Source organism: Mustela putorius, unplaced genomic scaffold (assembly GCF_011764305.1).
Source record: "Mustela putorius furo isolate JIRA1106 unplaced genomic scaffold, ASM1176430v1.1 tig00000585_pilon_pilon_pilon, whole genome shotgun sequence".
Taxonomy (NCBI): domain Eukaryota; kingdom Metazoa; phylum Chordata; class Mammalia; order Carnivora; family Mustelidae; genus Mustela; species Mustela putorius.
This window is the reverse complement of record NW_025421424.1, coordinates 11,958,018-11,975,921: the sequence shown is the minus strand read 5'-3', so window position 1 is coordinate 11,975,921 and position 17,904 is coordinate 11,958,018.

Sequence of the window (17,904 nt, the reverse complement as noted above, 5' to 3'; positions counted from 1 at the left end):
TAGAACAACAAATCAACCCAGTGCTCCCTCGAGACCCATATGGGTGTATTATTTACAGCCCATCTTGGAGATGTAGGCCTGTGCATGAGTCTGAGGACCACCTGTTCCAAATTATTTGTCCTGAAACTATTTGAAAAATCCAAGCAAAAAGCTTTTGAAACTGTGAGTGAACTAGTATTTGGAGAGGTTTCTTCCCTGTGTTTTACCAGCAGCCTTTGCTTGGTGCTCCCGTTCTTTTGGGGGTGAGTGCTGTCTCTTTATCTAATTTTCCTGTTGACACAACCAGGCAGTCATCTTGGATTATCTAATTTATGCTGTAAACCACAGACCTTTGCTGTACTTTGGAAACAGAAAACTCCTGCCAATTGATTTCCTAAAAATAATTCTAATCACAAATTTTAAAGAACGTTGATCAAAAGAAGTTAGAAGTTTTTAAAGAATTTTTTAAAAATAACATTTTTCCTTTCCCTAAACTTTCTTGCTTAAGTTTGGCAACGCCCAGAGATAAGATGGGCCAGAATATAAATTATATCCTTGTAGAAATATAATAGCACCACTTTCTTAACCCCTTTCTTTATAAAAAGCCCAGAGACTCCCCCCAACATGACTATGATATAAATATCATCTAATATAATGCTGAAATGCCAATTTTTATTGGACAATTTAGCTTGCTTGATTAAAATCCTAGAAGTGAGGGTGCCTAGGTGGCTCAGTGGCCCAGTCACCTTTGGCTCAGGTCATGATCTCAGGGTTCTGGGATCAAGCCCACATCGGGCTCTCTCCTCAGCAGGGGCCCTGCTTCCCTTCCTCTCTCTCTCTGCCTGCTTCTCTGCCTACTTGTGATCTCTGTCTGTCAAATAAATAAATAAAATCTTAAAAAAAAAAAATCCTAGAAGTGACAGCCATACAAAAGGAAGATAATGCTCAGCACCCAGCCTATTATGATTGGCTTGTGGAGGCTTCATAAACATTAATTAAGGCACACAATACCCAGATGAAGTATTTCTTCATCACTCAAGCAATATCACCACCTCAGAAATGGAAACTCAAGACAGCGCTAAACAATTTAGGCCAGGAAATAATTACCTACTCAAAAGATAACAGTGCTTTGCAGCTAAATTACACTTTTTTTTTTCTTTTCAGCGTAACAGAATTCATTGTTTTTGCACCATACCCAGTGCTCCATGCAATACATGCCCTACTTAATACCCACCACCCTGCCCCTTCAAAACCCTCAGGTTGTTTTTCACAGTCCATAGTCTCTCATGGTTCACCTCCCCTTCCAATTTCCCTCAACTCCCTTCTCCTCTCCATCTCCCCTTGTCCTCCATGCTATTTGTTATGCTCCACAAATAAGTGAAACCATATGATAATTGACTCTCTCTGCTTGACTTATTCACTCAGCATAATCTCTTCCAGTCCCGTCCATGTTGCTACAAAAGTTGGGTATTCATCCTTTCTGATGGAGGCATAATACTCCATAGTGTATATGGACCACATCTTCCTTATCCATTCATCCGTTGAAGGGCATCTTGGTTCTTCTTTCCACAGTTTGGCAACCGTGGCCATTGCTGCTCTAAACATCAGGGTACAGATGGTCCTTCTTTTCACGACATCTGTATCTTTGGGGTAAATACCCAGTAGTGCAATGGCAGGGTCATAGGGAATCTCTATTTTTAATTTCTTGAGGAATCTCCACACTGTTCTCGAAAGTCGCTACACCAACTTGCATTCCCACCAGCAGTGTAAGAGGGTTCCCTTTTCTCCACATCTTCTCCAACACATGTTGTTTCCTGTATTGCTAATTTTGGACACTCTAACTGGTGCAAGGTAGTATCTCAATTTGGTTTTAATTTGAATCTCCCCAATGGCTAGTGATGATGAACTAAATAACACTTTTTAACCAAGAGTATTCAACCACATTACAAACTCTAACTAAACACTCTCAGAGACTTAATAAGTATCTCCCTTAACCTCATCAGATTGAAAGAGAGAAAGCAATTTAGCCAAAATTACACAAAGGGTCACTAGCCATGCAGATTCAGTCCCTTGGATTCTAGAATTAGGTGGAAAGTGAAGAAAACAAGGTTTATGGAGGGCGCACTATGTGCTGGGCCCTTTGGATATTTCATCTCATCAATCCTCTCCTTGGTCCCTGATCAATACTCTTTCCCTGCTATAGGCTAAGGAAACAAGCCTAGTGGAACATCTAGGACAGCTCAGTCTGATTCCAAAGCCAGCTTGCTTCTGCTCCTATAAGACCACATGTCACATAGTGAAAGAAGAAATAAAAGTAGTCAGACTCAACAGATACATACATACATGCATACAGATAGATAGATAGGTAGATATCTACACACACACACACCAGATACACACATATACACAGGACTAGTAATTAATTTGCTATTCCTGATGTAGGCAATTCTCCCAAGCTTAGTGGCTTAAGACAACACAAATTAATTATCTTTCAGTTCTGGATGTCAGAAGTCCAAAAATGGATCTCAGTGGGCTGAAATCAAGGTGACAGCAGCCTGCATTCCTTCTGGAGGCTTTAAAGGAGAATCCATTCCCTTGCTTTTTCCAGTGTCTAAAGGTGATCTACATTCCTTGGCTGGTAACCCTTCCTCTATCTTCAAAGCAACATCATGTCTTTACTCTCTCTCTCTTTCTTTATAAGGATTTTACTTATTTATCAGAGAGAGAGAGAGGAAGTGAGCACACAAGCAGGAAGCCCGATGTGGGGCTCAGTCACAGGATCCCAAGATCATGACTTGAGCCGAAGGCAGACACTTAACCAACTGAGCCACCCAGGTGCCCCACCATCTTCAAATCTCCTCTTGACTCTGACATTCAAACCTCCCTTTTTCACTTCACAGGACCTCTGCGATTACAAAAATGGGTCTATCTAGATAATCCAGGATAACCTCCTCCCCTCAAGATCTCTAACTTAATCACACCTGCACAGTCTCTTGTGACCTGTAAAGTGACATTTTCATAGGTTCTATGGATTAAGATGTAGGTAACTTTGGGCGCCATTATTTTGCTTATCACAGTACCCTATTTTATATTTTGGAGAATTTTTAGAAAACCAGGACCTATGCCTCATCATTTCTTCCCCAGTTAGTATCTCTTGTGCCCATTATCCCCCAAACCCTTCCTAAAATGGAGCTTTGTCATCTCATGGAGCAACCTTGTTGAGATACAGTAAATACTATAGGAGGACATACCACAAATGGAGAAGGTTTAAAAAAACAATAAATGATTGGGACACCTAGGTGGCTCAGTCAGTTAAGTGACCGACTCTTGGTTTCAAAGTCCTCGTCTCAAGGTTGTGAGATCGAGCCCCCTGTGGGGCTCATGGTCTGTGCAGAGTTTGCTTCTGCCTCTCCCTCCCCTCTGCCAACCTCCTCTGGCCTTTCCCTTGCCCACTCACTCACCAGTGCTCTCTCGATCTCTCTCTCTCAGATAAATAAATAAAATTTATTTTAAAAAATAAAAAACCATAAATGATAGCTACTTATGCATGCAACCACCTAGAGGCATCTCAAAATAATTATGCCATTTGAAATAAGCCAAAAAAAGTACACATCTATATAAAATTCTACAAAATGCAAAGTAATACATAGTGACAGAAAGCAAGTCACTGGTTGCCTGAGGTTGGGATGCAGGTCCAGGGAAGAATGACCAAGGGGCATAAGAATGTTTTCAGTATTGATGGATTTTTTTTTATTTATTCATTTCAGTTTTATTTAAATTATAGTTAGTTAACAAACAGTGAGATACTGCTCTCAGGAACAGAAGCTGGCTAATTCACCACCTGCATAGAACCCCCAGTGCTCATCCCAACAAGCGCCCTCCTTACTAACCCATCCCCCGCCCACCTCCCTCGGATTGACGGATATATTGATTGTGGTGCTTATTTCGCAGATGTATGTCACAGAAACATCAAACTTGATAAGTTGTGTACTTTACGTGCTATTTATTATGTCAGTTGCAGCTCAATAAAGGTGTTAAAAAACATACATGAAAAGAAACTTTAAAATCCTCCAAGGCACACAAGAACTTCATAATTGAGGTTAAGAATCAGAGAGAAACTTCGGTCCCGCTGCAATAACCTCATCTATATAGTTGTCCAGAAAATTCTTATACGCCTCATTCAGATATTACCATGTCAGGATGATTGAAGATTTGCAAGCAGAACACATTTGGGAGATTATTTTGCATATTATCTAAGCTTCTTTGCTTGGCATGTGGGGCCCTTTGTGAGCTGTGTGGGCCGCCTACCTCTCCAACCTGTCTTCCTGCCACACCTGGACTTGAAATTCATGCTTCAACAATGCCAGGCTATCCACAGCTGTCCACACTCACCTGTGTTTGCTGTCTCCATATAATGTGCTGCTGTCCTCTCTGCCTCCTTGGCCAAGAGAAGCCATCACCTCCTCCGCTACCTCCAATTCCTGGACAAGCATCTTAGGCTGCACTTTCCCCACTGTATTATAGGTAATTGTTTCGCCTCTGTCTCTGTCACTAGCCTCTCTGAACTCCCAACTGTGGCGTATAGCAGAGACTCAGCAGTTATCTCATGGAATTAGAAATGTTCCCAGTAGGTCATAGACACAAACCTCAACCATTAGGGTATGTACAGGGAAGGACATCCACCAAAAGAGGAGTTTGGCTATTGGTAGATGAAGACGAGAGTCTGGTCATGAAGTTGGTGACAAGGACACCAACTACAACCCCAGCGAGGGCAATGGTTCTCAGTAGGAGGCAAGGCCACTGCAGAGGGTTGCAGAAACTGTGGTGTGTTCTTGGTCATCACCGCACTGCCTGACTGGGAAGGTGCTCCTGGCATTGAGGACCTAGAGACCATGGTGGGAGCTCAGTACAGAGCAGCCCTAAAAGAAGAATGATCACCTCCAAAGTGCCAATAAGGCCTTCATTTTAAAAAATAATACTCTAGGGGCCCCTGAGAGGCTCAGTTGATTGAGTGTCTACTCAACCTGGGTCCTGGGTTCAAGCCCCGAATTCGGGCTCTCTGCTCAACATGGACTCTGCTTCTCCCTGTCCCTCTGCTGCTCGCCGGGCTTCTGCTCCCTTATTCTCTCTCTCTCAGACAAATGAATAAAATCTTTAAAAAAAAAATACTGCTCTGAAGAGAAAAAATCTTTTCTCTGTAAAGACTGAAAATGCTCCTCTTCCTTAGTGCTTCAGGTGAGGGGAGTTGCATTCAGGGAAGGGCCAGAATCCTCTCGCCCCGCTGCAAACACTTGCTGTCCTTGTCCCTGTCTCCTGCACCAGCCACATTTCTCTCCTCCCTTTTACTGTCTACACTTCATCTCTTTTGTTCGTCAGATACCCGGTCTCCATACACTGGGGCCTTCTTTTCATGCTGTTTACTCTGCCCAAATCGGCCACTCCACCTTCTTTCCTCTACCTGGTTATTTCTTACTCATCCTTTGGTATGTCATTTCCTCTAGAACCTTCTGCCGCCTCCTATACGAGACCTGTTTCCCCTGATAGAAGCCTTCAGAGCCTTCTTTGTACTCTCTAATAGCCTTCTATAATTCTAAAATATTGGTGGAAGGAGGAAGGAAAGAGAGAGAGGAGAGGAGGGAGGTGAGAGGGAGAAGAAAGGCAAGCAGAGAGGAAGACCCGTGTGGCTGTTTGAGGAGAGTGGAAAGAGCATACATTTTTATAAGCCAGACTCTTCACTCTCCTCCTTATTAACTGAGGAACTTGAATAAGTTACCTAAGTAATTAGCACCTCGGTTTCCTTATCCACAATATGAGCATAAAGGATGTTTGTGGGACTTAAATGACAGAAATAGAGTATCTTGCTCAGTGTCTGACACATAGAGGGTGTTCAATAAATGTCAAATCTTCTTTCTCTCTCACTCTCCTCTTCCCCTAAGGGAAGGACTTGTCAATATAGAGATTTAACTGAGGGAGCTGGACTAAAAAATCCTTTATGCCTAGCTTGATGGAGCGAACTTCTATAAGCCTTCATAATGGGTTTAAGGGACTCACAAATGTCTTTTTGTTGTTGTTGTTGTTGTTAAACTTTTATGTATTTGTCAGAGAGAGAGCACAAGCAGGGGGAGCAGAAGGCAGAGGGAGAAGCTGGCTCCCCACTGAGCAGGGAGTCCCCGATGTGGGAGTCAGTCCCAGAACCATGGGATCACGATCTTAGTCAAAGGCAGACACTTAACTGACTGAGCCACCCAGGCATCCCAAGACTCACAGTGTCTTAAAGAAAGCCTGGGGACAGGGGGTGGGCAGTTGTAATGGGTGATGAGTAGAAGCAATGAAGCAAATTCATAGACATTGATATGGAGTGTTGCTCAAAATTCTTGAAAGACCTACTCTTCATAATCCTTCCAGCACGCTAGCAAGTATATGTAGGATGACTATACCTGATTTCATGGAAGGAATGTGAGCTAACCAGGAAGTGAGGCACCTCTAAAAAGCTATTTAGTCTTTTATGTCTGTGACATCACAGTCTCACTGAGGCCCTACTGATGCCCCCCTCAAAAAAAAAAAGGTTGGGAGAGGGTCAGTGACACCTATCTGAGGTGGCGCCTAGCCACTAAAGTAGAAAGAGTTCTAAATGACCACAATTTACGTTTGTATGATTTGCCGTCAAGGGAACCTCTGGGCACATCTGCAACCCCATAATTAAGACTGATAATAACGTCATAAAATAATGGGTATAATCTTCAGAGGAGAACATTTGCATACACATATTATCCTAGAGGCAAACAGACTCTTAGAAGTTCAACACACAGGAGATTGCCAGGCTAGTCATGAAAGTCCCGCCTCCTTTCTAAGTAATCCACCCTACTAAGTGATATTTGGAATAACAGAGTAGTAAGTAGGTCTCATTGTGCAACTTCTTTTGTCTGTGACAGCACGTGAATTAAAAGTACTTGATTGCCTTGCTAACAGGGAGCCTCCAGATCTACTGTGAAGCAGTGATACTGACCACTTCAACTTTAAAGAACACCCAAGTTAACCCTGTAAAAGAACACAGGGCTGTTTCCTGGTTAAAGTCCCAAACTACTTACTCAGACGGGCTTCTTAAACCGACCTTCTTTGTGATAGTCTCACTTGCCTTTACCAGTTCCTGTCCTGGATTTGAAGTAGAAAGTTCTGTGTCCTGGAAAGCCCTCAATCCAAGAATAATTAGCAACCCTAACTGGGCAGATTCTGTCGCCCCTGCCAAACTCCTAAACTGTTATCTCCTCACCCCTATTTACCCATTTCATATGTATGCATTTTTTAATTTTTTCTGTTTTTTAAATTTTTTTATAGAAAGCCACCAGAGGGAAGTAACAGAGCTCACTTACAGGGTAATATTCAGATCCATAGTATTTTTTTAGTTTTAACTTTTTTTAAAAAATTGCTTTATGCTTTTAGCTTATTGTTTAAAATGGGAAAAGTACAGAAATGTCCAGACTCAGATGGCTTCAGCCTAATTCTTTCTAGTGTTTATTAAACGTGTTTTCCATAGTTAGGATCATAATAAATAAGCAATTCTGCAACATACATTTTTAACTGGACAAAGAACATTTTCTCGTGTTCCTCGTGTTCTTATACTTTGAAACAAATGCCTGTTTTTAATAGTTATATCCACTACATGGCTACACTGCAATTAATCATTTTCCTAACAACAAACATTCAGATTGCCTCCAGCTTTCAATATTTTTAAATGACATAACAGTAAATATCCTTACCTATACCCTAAATTATTTCCTTGGAATAAATTCTCAGGTGGGAAAGTATTAGGACAAGTATAAAAATTTTAATGTTCCTAATATTGATTTCAAAAAGTCTGTACAAGCTTATATTCTCACCAGCAACATGGCAGTGATATTTCACATGCTCCGTAACATTGAACAGTAACATTTAAAGAAATTTTGGGGGGCACCTGCCTTCAGCTCAGGTCATGATCCCAGAGTCCTGGGATCAAGCCCCACATTGAGCTCTAAGCTCCACAGGGAGCCTGCTTCCTCCTCTCTTTCTCTGACTGTGTATCTGCCTACTTGTGATCTTTGTCTGTCAAATAAATAAATAAAATCTTTTAAAAAAATTTAAAAAATTTCACAAAGAAATCTTTTTCAATTTTAAAAAAAGGTATTTCAATGTTGTTGGTTTTTTTTTTTCAAGATTTTAATTATTTATCTGACAGAGAGAGATCACAAGTAGGCAGAGAGGCAGGCAGAGAGAGAAAGGGGGAAGCAGGCTCCCCACGGAGCAGAAAGCCTGTTGCGGGGCTCGATCTCAGGACCATGACACCATAACCTAAGCTGAAGGCCGACTCAACCCACTGAGCCACACAGACGCTCCATCAATGTTGTTTTAATTTGCAGCATCTTGATGACTGGCAAGGTTGGACATTTTTCGTGTATTTATTGATCTCTTTTTTTTTCATTTGTGAATGATCTCAGTCCTTTGCTCATTTATCTTTTATCCACAATATGACTAGTTTTTTCTTATTATAAAAAGTAATACACGTTCATTATGAATGTGTAAAAAATGTTAATATAGTGTTTTATATATGCTCCTTAGAGAACTCAATCCAATCTATTGTATCTATGTCATCAAGTATACATCTAAGCCATCATTTTTTTGAAGTATAGCGGACACACAATATTACATTAGTTTCAAGTGTATAACATTGTGATTCCTACAACTCTATGCATTATGCTATTCTTATTAAAAGTATAGCTACCAAATGTTACAATGCAACCCTATTGTAATACCATTGAGTATATTCTCTATCCTGTACCTTCCATCCTTGTAACTCACTCATTCCATAAAAGAAAGCCTGTACCTCCCACTCCCCTTAGCCCCTTTTTGTTCAATAGCCCCCCCACTGTTCCCTCTGACAACCACCAGTTTGTTCTCTGTATTCATGGATCTCTATCTGCTTTGTTTATTTGTTTATTCTTTTTTTTTTTTTTTTACTCCACATATAGGTGAAATCATAAGGTATTTGTCTTTCTTTCTCTTGCTGACTTATTTCACCTAGCACAATACTCTCTACGTCTATCCTTATTGTCACAAATGGCAAGCTCTTTTTTTTTTTTTTTTAAGATTTATTTATTTATTTGAAAGAGAGTGAGCCAGGGGAGGGGCGGGGGAGAGGGAAGGAATCTCAAGCAGACTCCCCGCTGAGCATGGAACCTGACATAGGGCTTGATCCTACAGCCCTGAGAACATGACCTGAGCTGAAATCAAGAGTTGGATGCTTAACTGACTGAGCCACCCAGGAGTTCCATGGTTTTTTTTTTAATGGCTGAGTAATATTCTCTCTCTCTCTCTCTTTATATATATAAAGAGAGAGGAAAATATATATATCTTCCTTATCCATTCATCTATTGATGGACACTTGGGTTGCTTCCATATCTTGGCTATTGCAAATAATGCTGCAATAAACACAGAAATGCATATATCTTTTTAAACTGTGTTTTCCTTTTCTTTGGGCAAATACTCAGTAGTGGAATTACTGGAGCACATGGTATTTCTACTTTTAATTTTTTGAGGAACCACTATACTGTTTTCCACAGTGACTGTACCACTTTACTTTCCTACCAACAGTGCACAAGTGTTCCTTTATCTCTATGGCCTCACCAACACTTGTTATTTCTTGTCTTTTTGATACTAGCCATTCTGACTCATGTGAGGTGATATCTCATTGTGGTTTTGATTTGCATTTCCCTGATGATTAGTGATGTTGAGCATTTTTTCATGTATATTAGTCATCTGTATTTCTTCCTTGGAAAAAAGTGTGTATTCAGTTCCTCTGCTCATTTTTAATTAGATTATTCAGGGTTTTTTTATGATGAATTGTTTAAGTTCTTCATATATTTTGGATAGTAATCCCTTTTTGGATATATCATTTGCAAATATCTTCTCCCATTTGGTAAGTTGCCTTTTTATTTTGTTGATGGCTTCTCTGGGCAAAATACTTTTCATTTTTGTGTAATCCCAATAGCTGATTTTTGCTTTTGTTTCCCTTGTCTAAGGTGACATATTTAGAAAAATGTTGCTAAGATTGATACCTAAGGGATTAGTGCCTGTATTTTCTTTTGGAGTTTTACTGTTTGGGGTCTCACATTAAGATCTTTTAAAATATTTTATTGAGAGAGAATACAAGCAGAGGGAGAAGCAGGCAGAGAGAGAAGCAGGCACCCCGCTGAGCAAGGGAGCCTAAAGCGGGGCTCTATCCCAGGACTCTGGAATAGAGTCGAAGGCAGACGCTGAAGGACTGAGCCACACAGGCACCCCTCACATTTAGATTTTTAATCCATTTTTGTTTATTTTTATGTATGGTCTAAGAAAGTGATCCGATTTTATTATTTTGCATGCAGCTGTTCAGTTTTCCCAGCACCATTTATTGAATAGACTCTCTTTTCCCTATTATACATTCTTGCCTTCCTTGTTGTAGATTAATTTGCCTTATATAAGAATAGGTTTATTTCTGGGCCATTCTTTGCCATTGATCTATTTTTGTGCTAGTACCATACTGTTTTATTACAACTTCATAGTATATCTTTAAATCTGGGATTGTAATACCTCCAGCTTTATTTTTCTTTTGATTATTGCTTTGGCTACCCAGGGTCTTTTGGGGTTCCATACATATTTTAGGATTATTTGTTCTAGTTCTGTGAAAAATGCTATTAGTATCTTAATGGGGATTGCATTGAATCTATAGGTTGCTGTGGATAGTATGGACATTTTAACAATATTAATTCTTCTAATCCACGAATGTGGGATGGCTCTTGTTTCTTGGGAGTTTTTTGATTACTAATTCAATATCATTACTAGTAATCAGTCTATTCAGATTTTCTACATCTTCCTGATTTGGTATAGAAAATTGTATACTCCTAGGAATGTATCCATTCCTTCTGGGTTGTCTAGTTTTTTCCCATGTAATTTTTCATTGTAGTCTCTTACAATCTTTTGCACTTATGTTGTGTTGCTTGTTATGTCTCCTTTTTCATTTTTTATTTTATTTATTCATGTCCTCTCTCTTTTTTTCTGGACAAATCTTACTAAATGCTTATCAATTTTGTTTCTTCTCAAAGAGCTAGATCTTGATCTTTTCTTTCTTTTTTTGTCTATTTCATTTAATTCTGATCTGATCTTTCTAAAAAAAAAAAGATATTTTTATTTATTTGAGGGGGATTGGGCAGAGGGAGAGAATCTTAAGCACACTCCCTGCTCAGCAAAGCCCAACCTGGGGCTCCATCTCACAACCCTGAGATCATGACCTGAGTCAAAATCAAGAGTTAAATGCCTAACCACTGAGCCAACAAGGTGGCCCTTAATTCTGCTCTGATAATTTTCTTCCTTTAAGTAACTTTGCGGTTCAGTCTTCTTTTTCTAGTTTTTTTATGTGTAAGGTTAGATTGTTTAAAATCTTCCTGTTATTTTGTGGTGAGATTTTGGACTGTTGTGTTTTAATTTTCATTTGTCTCCCTGTATTTTTTAATTTCCTTTGATTTCTTCATTGACTCATTGGTTATTTAGTCTTCATGTGTTTGTGTTGTTTCCAGTTTCTTCTTTGTGATTGATTTCTAGCTTCATACCATTGTGGTCAGAAAAGATACTTGATATGAGTTAAAGCTCCTTAAATTTATTGAGACTTGTTTTGTCACCTAACATGTGATCTATCCTGGAGAATCTTCCATGTGCACTTGAAAAGAATGTGTATTCTGTTGTTTTTGGAGGGAATGTTCTGTATTTATTTGTTAAGGCCATCTGATCTATTATGTCTTTCAAAGATATAGTTTCCTTGTTGATTTTCTGCCTGGATAATCTATTCATTGATGTAAATGTGGTGTTAAAGTCCCCTACTATTATTGCATTACTGTCAATTTTTCTCTATATGTATATTAATATTTGATTTATGTATTTAGATGCTCTAATATTGAGTGCAGATATACAATACTGTATCTTCTTGTTGAATTGATCATTATGTAATACCCTTATTTGTCTCTTGCTGTGGTCTTTTTTGTTTTGTTTTGTTTTGTTTTTTTAAGAGAGAGAGTGGTGGGAAAGAGGAGAGAGAGAATCTTATTTCTTAAAGATGTATTTATTTATTTGAGAGTGAGAGAGATCAGGGATGTGGGTCAGAGGAAGAGGGAAAGAGAGAATCTCAAGCAGACTCCCTACTGAGCAGGGCACCTAATGCAGGGCTCTGTCTCATGATCCTGAGATCATGACCTGAGCCAAAATCAAGAGTCAGGCACTTAATCGACTGAGCCATTCAGGTTCCCCTGCGGACTTTGTTTTAAAGTTTATTTTATGATTATTAGTTGAATTTTAATTTTAAAAATGTCAAAAAACAAAATACATAAAAATAAAAAATGAAGTTCATTTTATATGATATAAGTATTGCTACCATGGCTTTTTTTTTTTCTTTTTCTTGTTTCTGTTACATGAATATCTTTTTCTATCCCTTCACTGTCAGTCTATAAGTGTTTTTAGGTCTGAACTAAATCTCTTGTATGCAGCATATACTTGGCTATGTAGGTCTTATTTTTTCATCCTTGCCATCACCCTATGTCTTTTGACTGGAGAATTTAGACCACTTGTCTTTAAAATAGTTATTGATAGGTATGTACTCATTGCCATTTTGTTAATTGTTTTCTGATTGCTTTTGTAGTGTCCTGTTCCTCTTTCTTCTCTTGCTCTCTTTCCTTGCGATTGATGACTTTCTTTAGTGCTATACTTGGCTTTCTTCCTCTTTATTTTTAGAGTATCTTTTATAGGATTTTGGTTTGTGGCTACCATGTGGTTTATACATAATATCCTAAGTATATAGCAGTCTGTATTGATGGTCACTTAAAGTCAAACATATTCTAAAAGAACTTCATTTTTACTCCTCCTGCCACATTTTATGTGTATGCTGTCATATTTCACACCTTTTTATGTTGTGAGTCCCCATAACTAATTTTACAGATATATTTTTAAAATTGTTATATGTGGGGTGCCTGGGTGGCTCAGTGGGTTAAGCCGCTGCCTTCGGCTCAGGTCATGATCTCAGGGTCCTGGGATCGAGTCCCGCATCGGGCTCTCTGCTCAGCAGGGAGCCTGCTTCCCTCTCTCTCTCTCTCTCTCTGCCTGCCTCTCTGCCTACTTGTAATCTCTGTCAAATAAATAAATAAAATCTTTAAAAAAATAAAATAAAATTGTTACATGTTAGGGTGTAGATCTCCTTGGGTTCATTTTGTTTGGAATGCTCTGTGCCTCCTGAACCTTGGTATCTGTTCTCTTCCCCAGATTAGAGAAGGTCTAAGCTATTTATTTCTTCAGATACCTTTTCTGTCCCATTCTTTCCCTGTTCTCCTTCTGGCACCCATATAGTGCAAATGTTTGTTTACTTGTTATCCAAGAGATCCTCTAAGCTAACCTCCTTTTTTTGTTGTTTTTTGTTTTTTGTTTTCCTTTTTTGCTGTTCAGTTTGGGTGCTTTCCATTACCCTGTCTTTCAGATCACTGATCTGTTCTTCCATATCCTCCAATATACAACTGATTTCCTCTGATGTATTTTTCATTTCAGTTTTTGTATTCTTTTTTTTTAAGATTTTTTTTTAATTTATTTGATAGACAGAGATCACAAGTAGGCAGAGGCAGGCAGACAGAGAGGGGGGAAGCAGGCTCCCTGCTGAGCAGAAAGCCGGATGTGGGGCTCGATCCCAGGACTCTGGGACCACAACCTGAGCCGAAGGTGGAAGCTTTAACCCACTGAGCCACCTGGGCACCCCTGTATTCTTTATTCAGTTTGGTTCTTTTATATTTTTTATTTCTTTGTTGAAGTTCTCACTGAGTGTATCCACTCCTCTCTTCATTTTGATTGATGTTCTATGTTTGTTTTTTATGAATTAGGCAGAACAGCTACTTCTTCTAAACTTGAATGGTTTTGTGTATGGTCATTCCCTGTGTAGACTGTGTATAAAGCCATCATTTTTAATGGCTGTTTAACATTTCATTGTAGGGATGAACAAGTACTGTTTTCACTAATCTCTGGGCATATAAATTGTTTGTCTGATGTTTCTATATTGTAAATGTGTGATGAATATGATGACCATCTGGTACATTTATTTTTATTTTGCACACTGATCATTTACATTTATTTTGCACACTGATCATTTAAATTCTAATTCTAAAAATTTTAATTCTAAAAATAGAATTATTTGGTCAAGAGGTACTGAAACTTTTGATATATACTACAAAATCTCCCTTCAAAATGAGTTATACCAATTCCTAGCCCCAACAACAACATGTGAGAAAATTAATTTCATCATATCCTCACCAACATTAAGTATTATCATTCTTTTTCATCTACAATCTGGTAGGCAAATATATATATATATATATACATATATATATATACACATACATATATATCTTATTGTTTTAATTTGTATTTAAAAACTAGTGACACTGAAGTTCGTATGTGGGCTGATTGTGGTCTCTCAAAATTCCATTGTAAAGTGCTAGTCCTTGTCCCTTGTCTTTCTACTGAGTTGTTGCCATTTTTTCTGTTGGGCTGTCCCATTGTAAGAACTCTTTAAATATATTTAGTATTAACCATTTGTCCATCACATATGTCTTCATTTGTCATTTTTCTTTTGACTTTATAAGAGGTAATACAGGAAGACATTAAAAGCATGGCCCCTGAGACAGACTGGCTTTGCCATTTGCCAGCTGTGGTATATGCTGCTTTGGTTCCCTGACCAGATACCCTTTTACTCACCAGTACCCTCATCTCCCAGACCTGCAAATGACCTGTGGCTACTGAGGATTACAGCTGTCCCTCTCTCTGTAGAGTTTGCACTACAGGGAGCTGGGGAAGCTATACCCCACCCCATCCCAATACAGGGATACAAAAAGCTGCCACTCTTCTGCAAAGTGGGAGGTAATTTTATGGTTTATGCTCTGGACTCTAGAAACCTCCCTCTATGAATCAGACCAAGGCTAAGAGTTTCTAAGATTCATTCTTAGTGGCTGTTTTTTTCTTTCCTATCCTGTTTCATCTCTTTCCCTAACAGGTCATCTTGAAAGGCCCTTCCTCAATAAATCATGCATATATAATCCTTGTTTCAGGATCTGCTTCTAGGAAACCAACCCAAGATTCCATAAAATGGGTATGCTATCAGTACCTATGTCACAAGGTTGTTGTAAAGATTAAATATTAAAATAATAGTATCTTATACTTACCATGTATAAGGCATTGTCTTAAACACTTTACACATATTAATTCATTTAGTCTTTATCATCAGTGAGGGTCCAAGTATAATCCTCAAACATGTAACTGCTTAGGACAGTGCTGGTATATATTTAGCATCAATAATTCTTAGTTAACATTATTTATTGTTCTACATTTCTTTTTTTAATCTTTTTTAAAAGATTAATTGATTGATTTTGTATAGAGAGAGAGAAGAGAGGGGCAGTGGTAGAGGGAGGAGAAGCAGACTCCTCACTAGCATGGAGCCTGACAAGGAGTTCCGTCTCAGGACCCAGAGATCATGACCTGAGCCAAAACCAAGAGATGGTTGCATAGCCAACTGAGCCACCCTGGCGCCCCCTATAAAGTCATTCTACATTTCAAATGGAAGAGTAGGTCTGTTAAGAGGCTGTTTTCCCTGGATTTTGAGGTCTCTTTCCCATGCTCATTTTCTTAGGTATTCCTTTGGAAAGCTCTTCCCCCTCATTTTTTTCCCCTTTTTTTCTCCAAAAGATAGAGCTACCAAGTCCACATTAAACCCCACTAAGTTTGAGCTATCTAATAACCTTGCATATCGTAAAGCTAAGCACACTCATTGCTCTCTCCCTTCTCTGAGGCACTGGGAAATAATCAAGAAAGCGTCAGTATCAGCAGTGTTTATACCAGAGGGCTTTTTGTAATGGAAATGCAGTAAAAACCCCACTGCAACTCCCTAGCACCCAGTATAGTGTTTAGCACACAGTACGTATTTGAACACATGTGTTAGATAAATGAGTGAATTTACAAGGCAAGAAAGAACAATGACATCGGTTAATAGTGGTATCCACATACTTAACACTTACTGTGGTCATCACCTCCTTCTAGCGCCTTCATCCATCTAATATCAGTGTCCTTTTTTTTTGAAGGATGGTAACCTTTATAACTTCAGTTAGTGAGGGTCTGTGATGGCAAAATCAATTTTTGTTTGCCTAAAAATGCCCTTATTTCACTTTCAGTTTTAGAAGATATTTCCACTGATTAAATAATTCTAGGTTGACCGTTATTTTCTCTCAGCACCTTCTTTTGGCTTATATTTTTATAATTGCAAAGTCACCACCTGTCAGCTAAGTGTTGTTTCATTAGAGTTAGTCAGCTCTCTCTCTTGCATTGGTTGTAAAGTTACTTCGCTTTTGGTGCTCTGCATTTTCATTATCTTATGTATAAATATCTTTTTTCTTTTTCTCTTTCTAAAATCTTGCCTAAAGTATTGTCCATTTTCTTCTCATTTTAGTATTTCAATTAGACACATGTTAGATCTCCCTTTATCCTCCATATTTCTCTTTTATGTGAAAAAATTAATTTGGTTCTATTTTCTAGTTTGCTAATTTTCTCTTTAGCATATCTAATCTGCTCTTAAACCTGCTCACTAACTTTTTTTTTTAGAGAGAAAGCACAAGAGCATGCAGGGATGGGGGGAGCAGGGAGGAGAAGAAGAGATAGTCATAAGCAGGTTCCATGCCCAGCACAGAGCCCAAAGTGGGGCTCAATCTCATAACCCTGAGACCATGACCTGAGTTAAATGCTGGGGTGTCTGGGTGGCCCCATCGGTTAAGTGTCTGACTGTGGCTCAGGGCATGCTTTCAGGGTCCTGGGATCAGTCCCCACATCAGGTTCCCTGCTCAACAAGGATCTGCTTCTTCCTTTCCCTCTTTCTCTGCCCCTCTCTCACTCATGCTCATTCTTTCTCTCTCTCAAATAAATAAAATAAAATAAAAAAGATTTGGATGTTTAACCAACTGAGGTACCCAGGTATTGCCTGCCTGTTGACTTTTTTTTTTTTTTAAAGATTTTATTTATTTATTTGACAGAGAGAAATCACAAGTAGATGGAGAGGCAGGCAGAGAGAGACAGAGGGAAGCAATCTCCCTGCTGAGCAGAGAGCCCGATGTGGGACTCGATCCCAGGACCCTGAGATCATGACCTGAGCCGAAGGCAGCAGCTTAACCCACTGAGCCACCCAGGCGCCCCTGCCTGTTGACTTTTAAATTCTAATTATTATGTGTCTGCTTTTTAAGTCCAATTTTTAAAAAAAAAATTTTTAATCATGCGTGTTCATTTTTGGCAGAAGCTGCTCTTTATTTATATCTTCAATCTTTTATTTTATTGCCTTAAATCTATTAAACATATTTTTACTCTATGACTGGTAATTCCAATTTCAAAGTCTTTAAGAGTTTGATTTTGTTTTTGTTTTTGTTTTTTTCCCTGTAATTCTTGTACAAGATTCTTTGTTTCTTTGTATGATTTGTAATTAATTGGACTGAGAGTTCACATTCCCTGGAAATTTGCTGTGTAAATTTTAGGGGTTTGGATCAAGTTCGTGTCTTAGCCAACTTGAGCTGAAAAAATACCATAAACTGGTTTGCTTAAACAAAACATTTGTTCCTCGCAGTTCTGGAAGCTGGGAAGTCCAAAATCAAGGTGCCAGCAAACTGTGTCTGGTGAGGGACCATTTCTTGGTTCTTAGAGGGCTGTTATCTCACTGTATACGTGAGAGTGAGACTGCTCTTTGGGTCTTTTTTTTTTTTTTTTTTTTTTTTTTAATAAGGGCACTAATCTCATTCAGGAGTGCTCCTCTCTCTTGATCCTCTGTGACCCTATACTGCCACAATGGGAATTGTGGGTTTA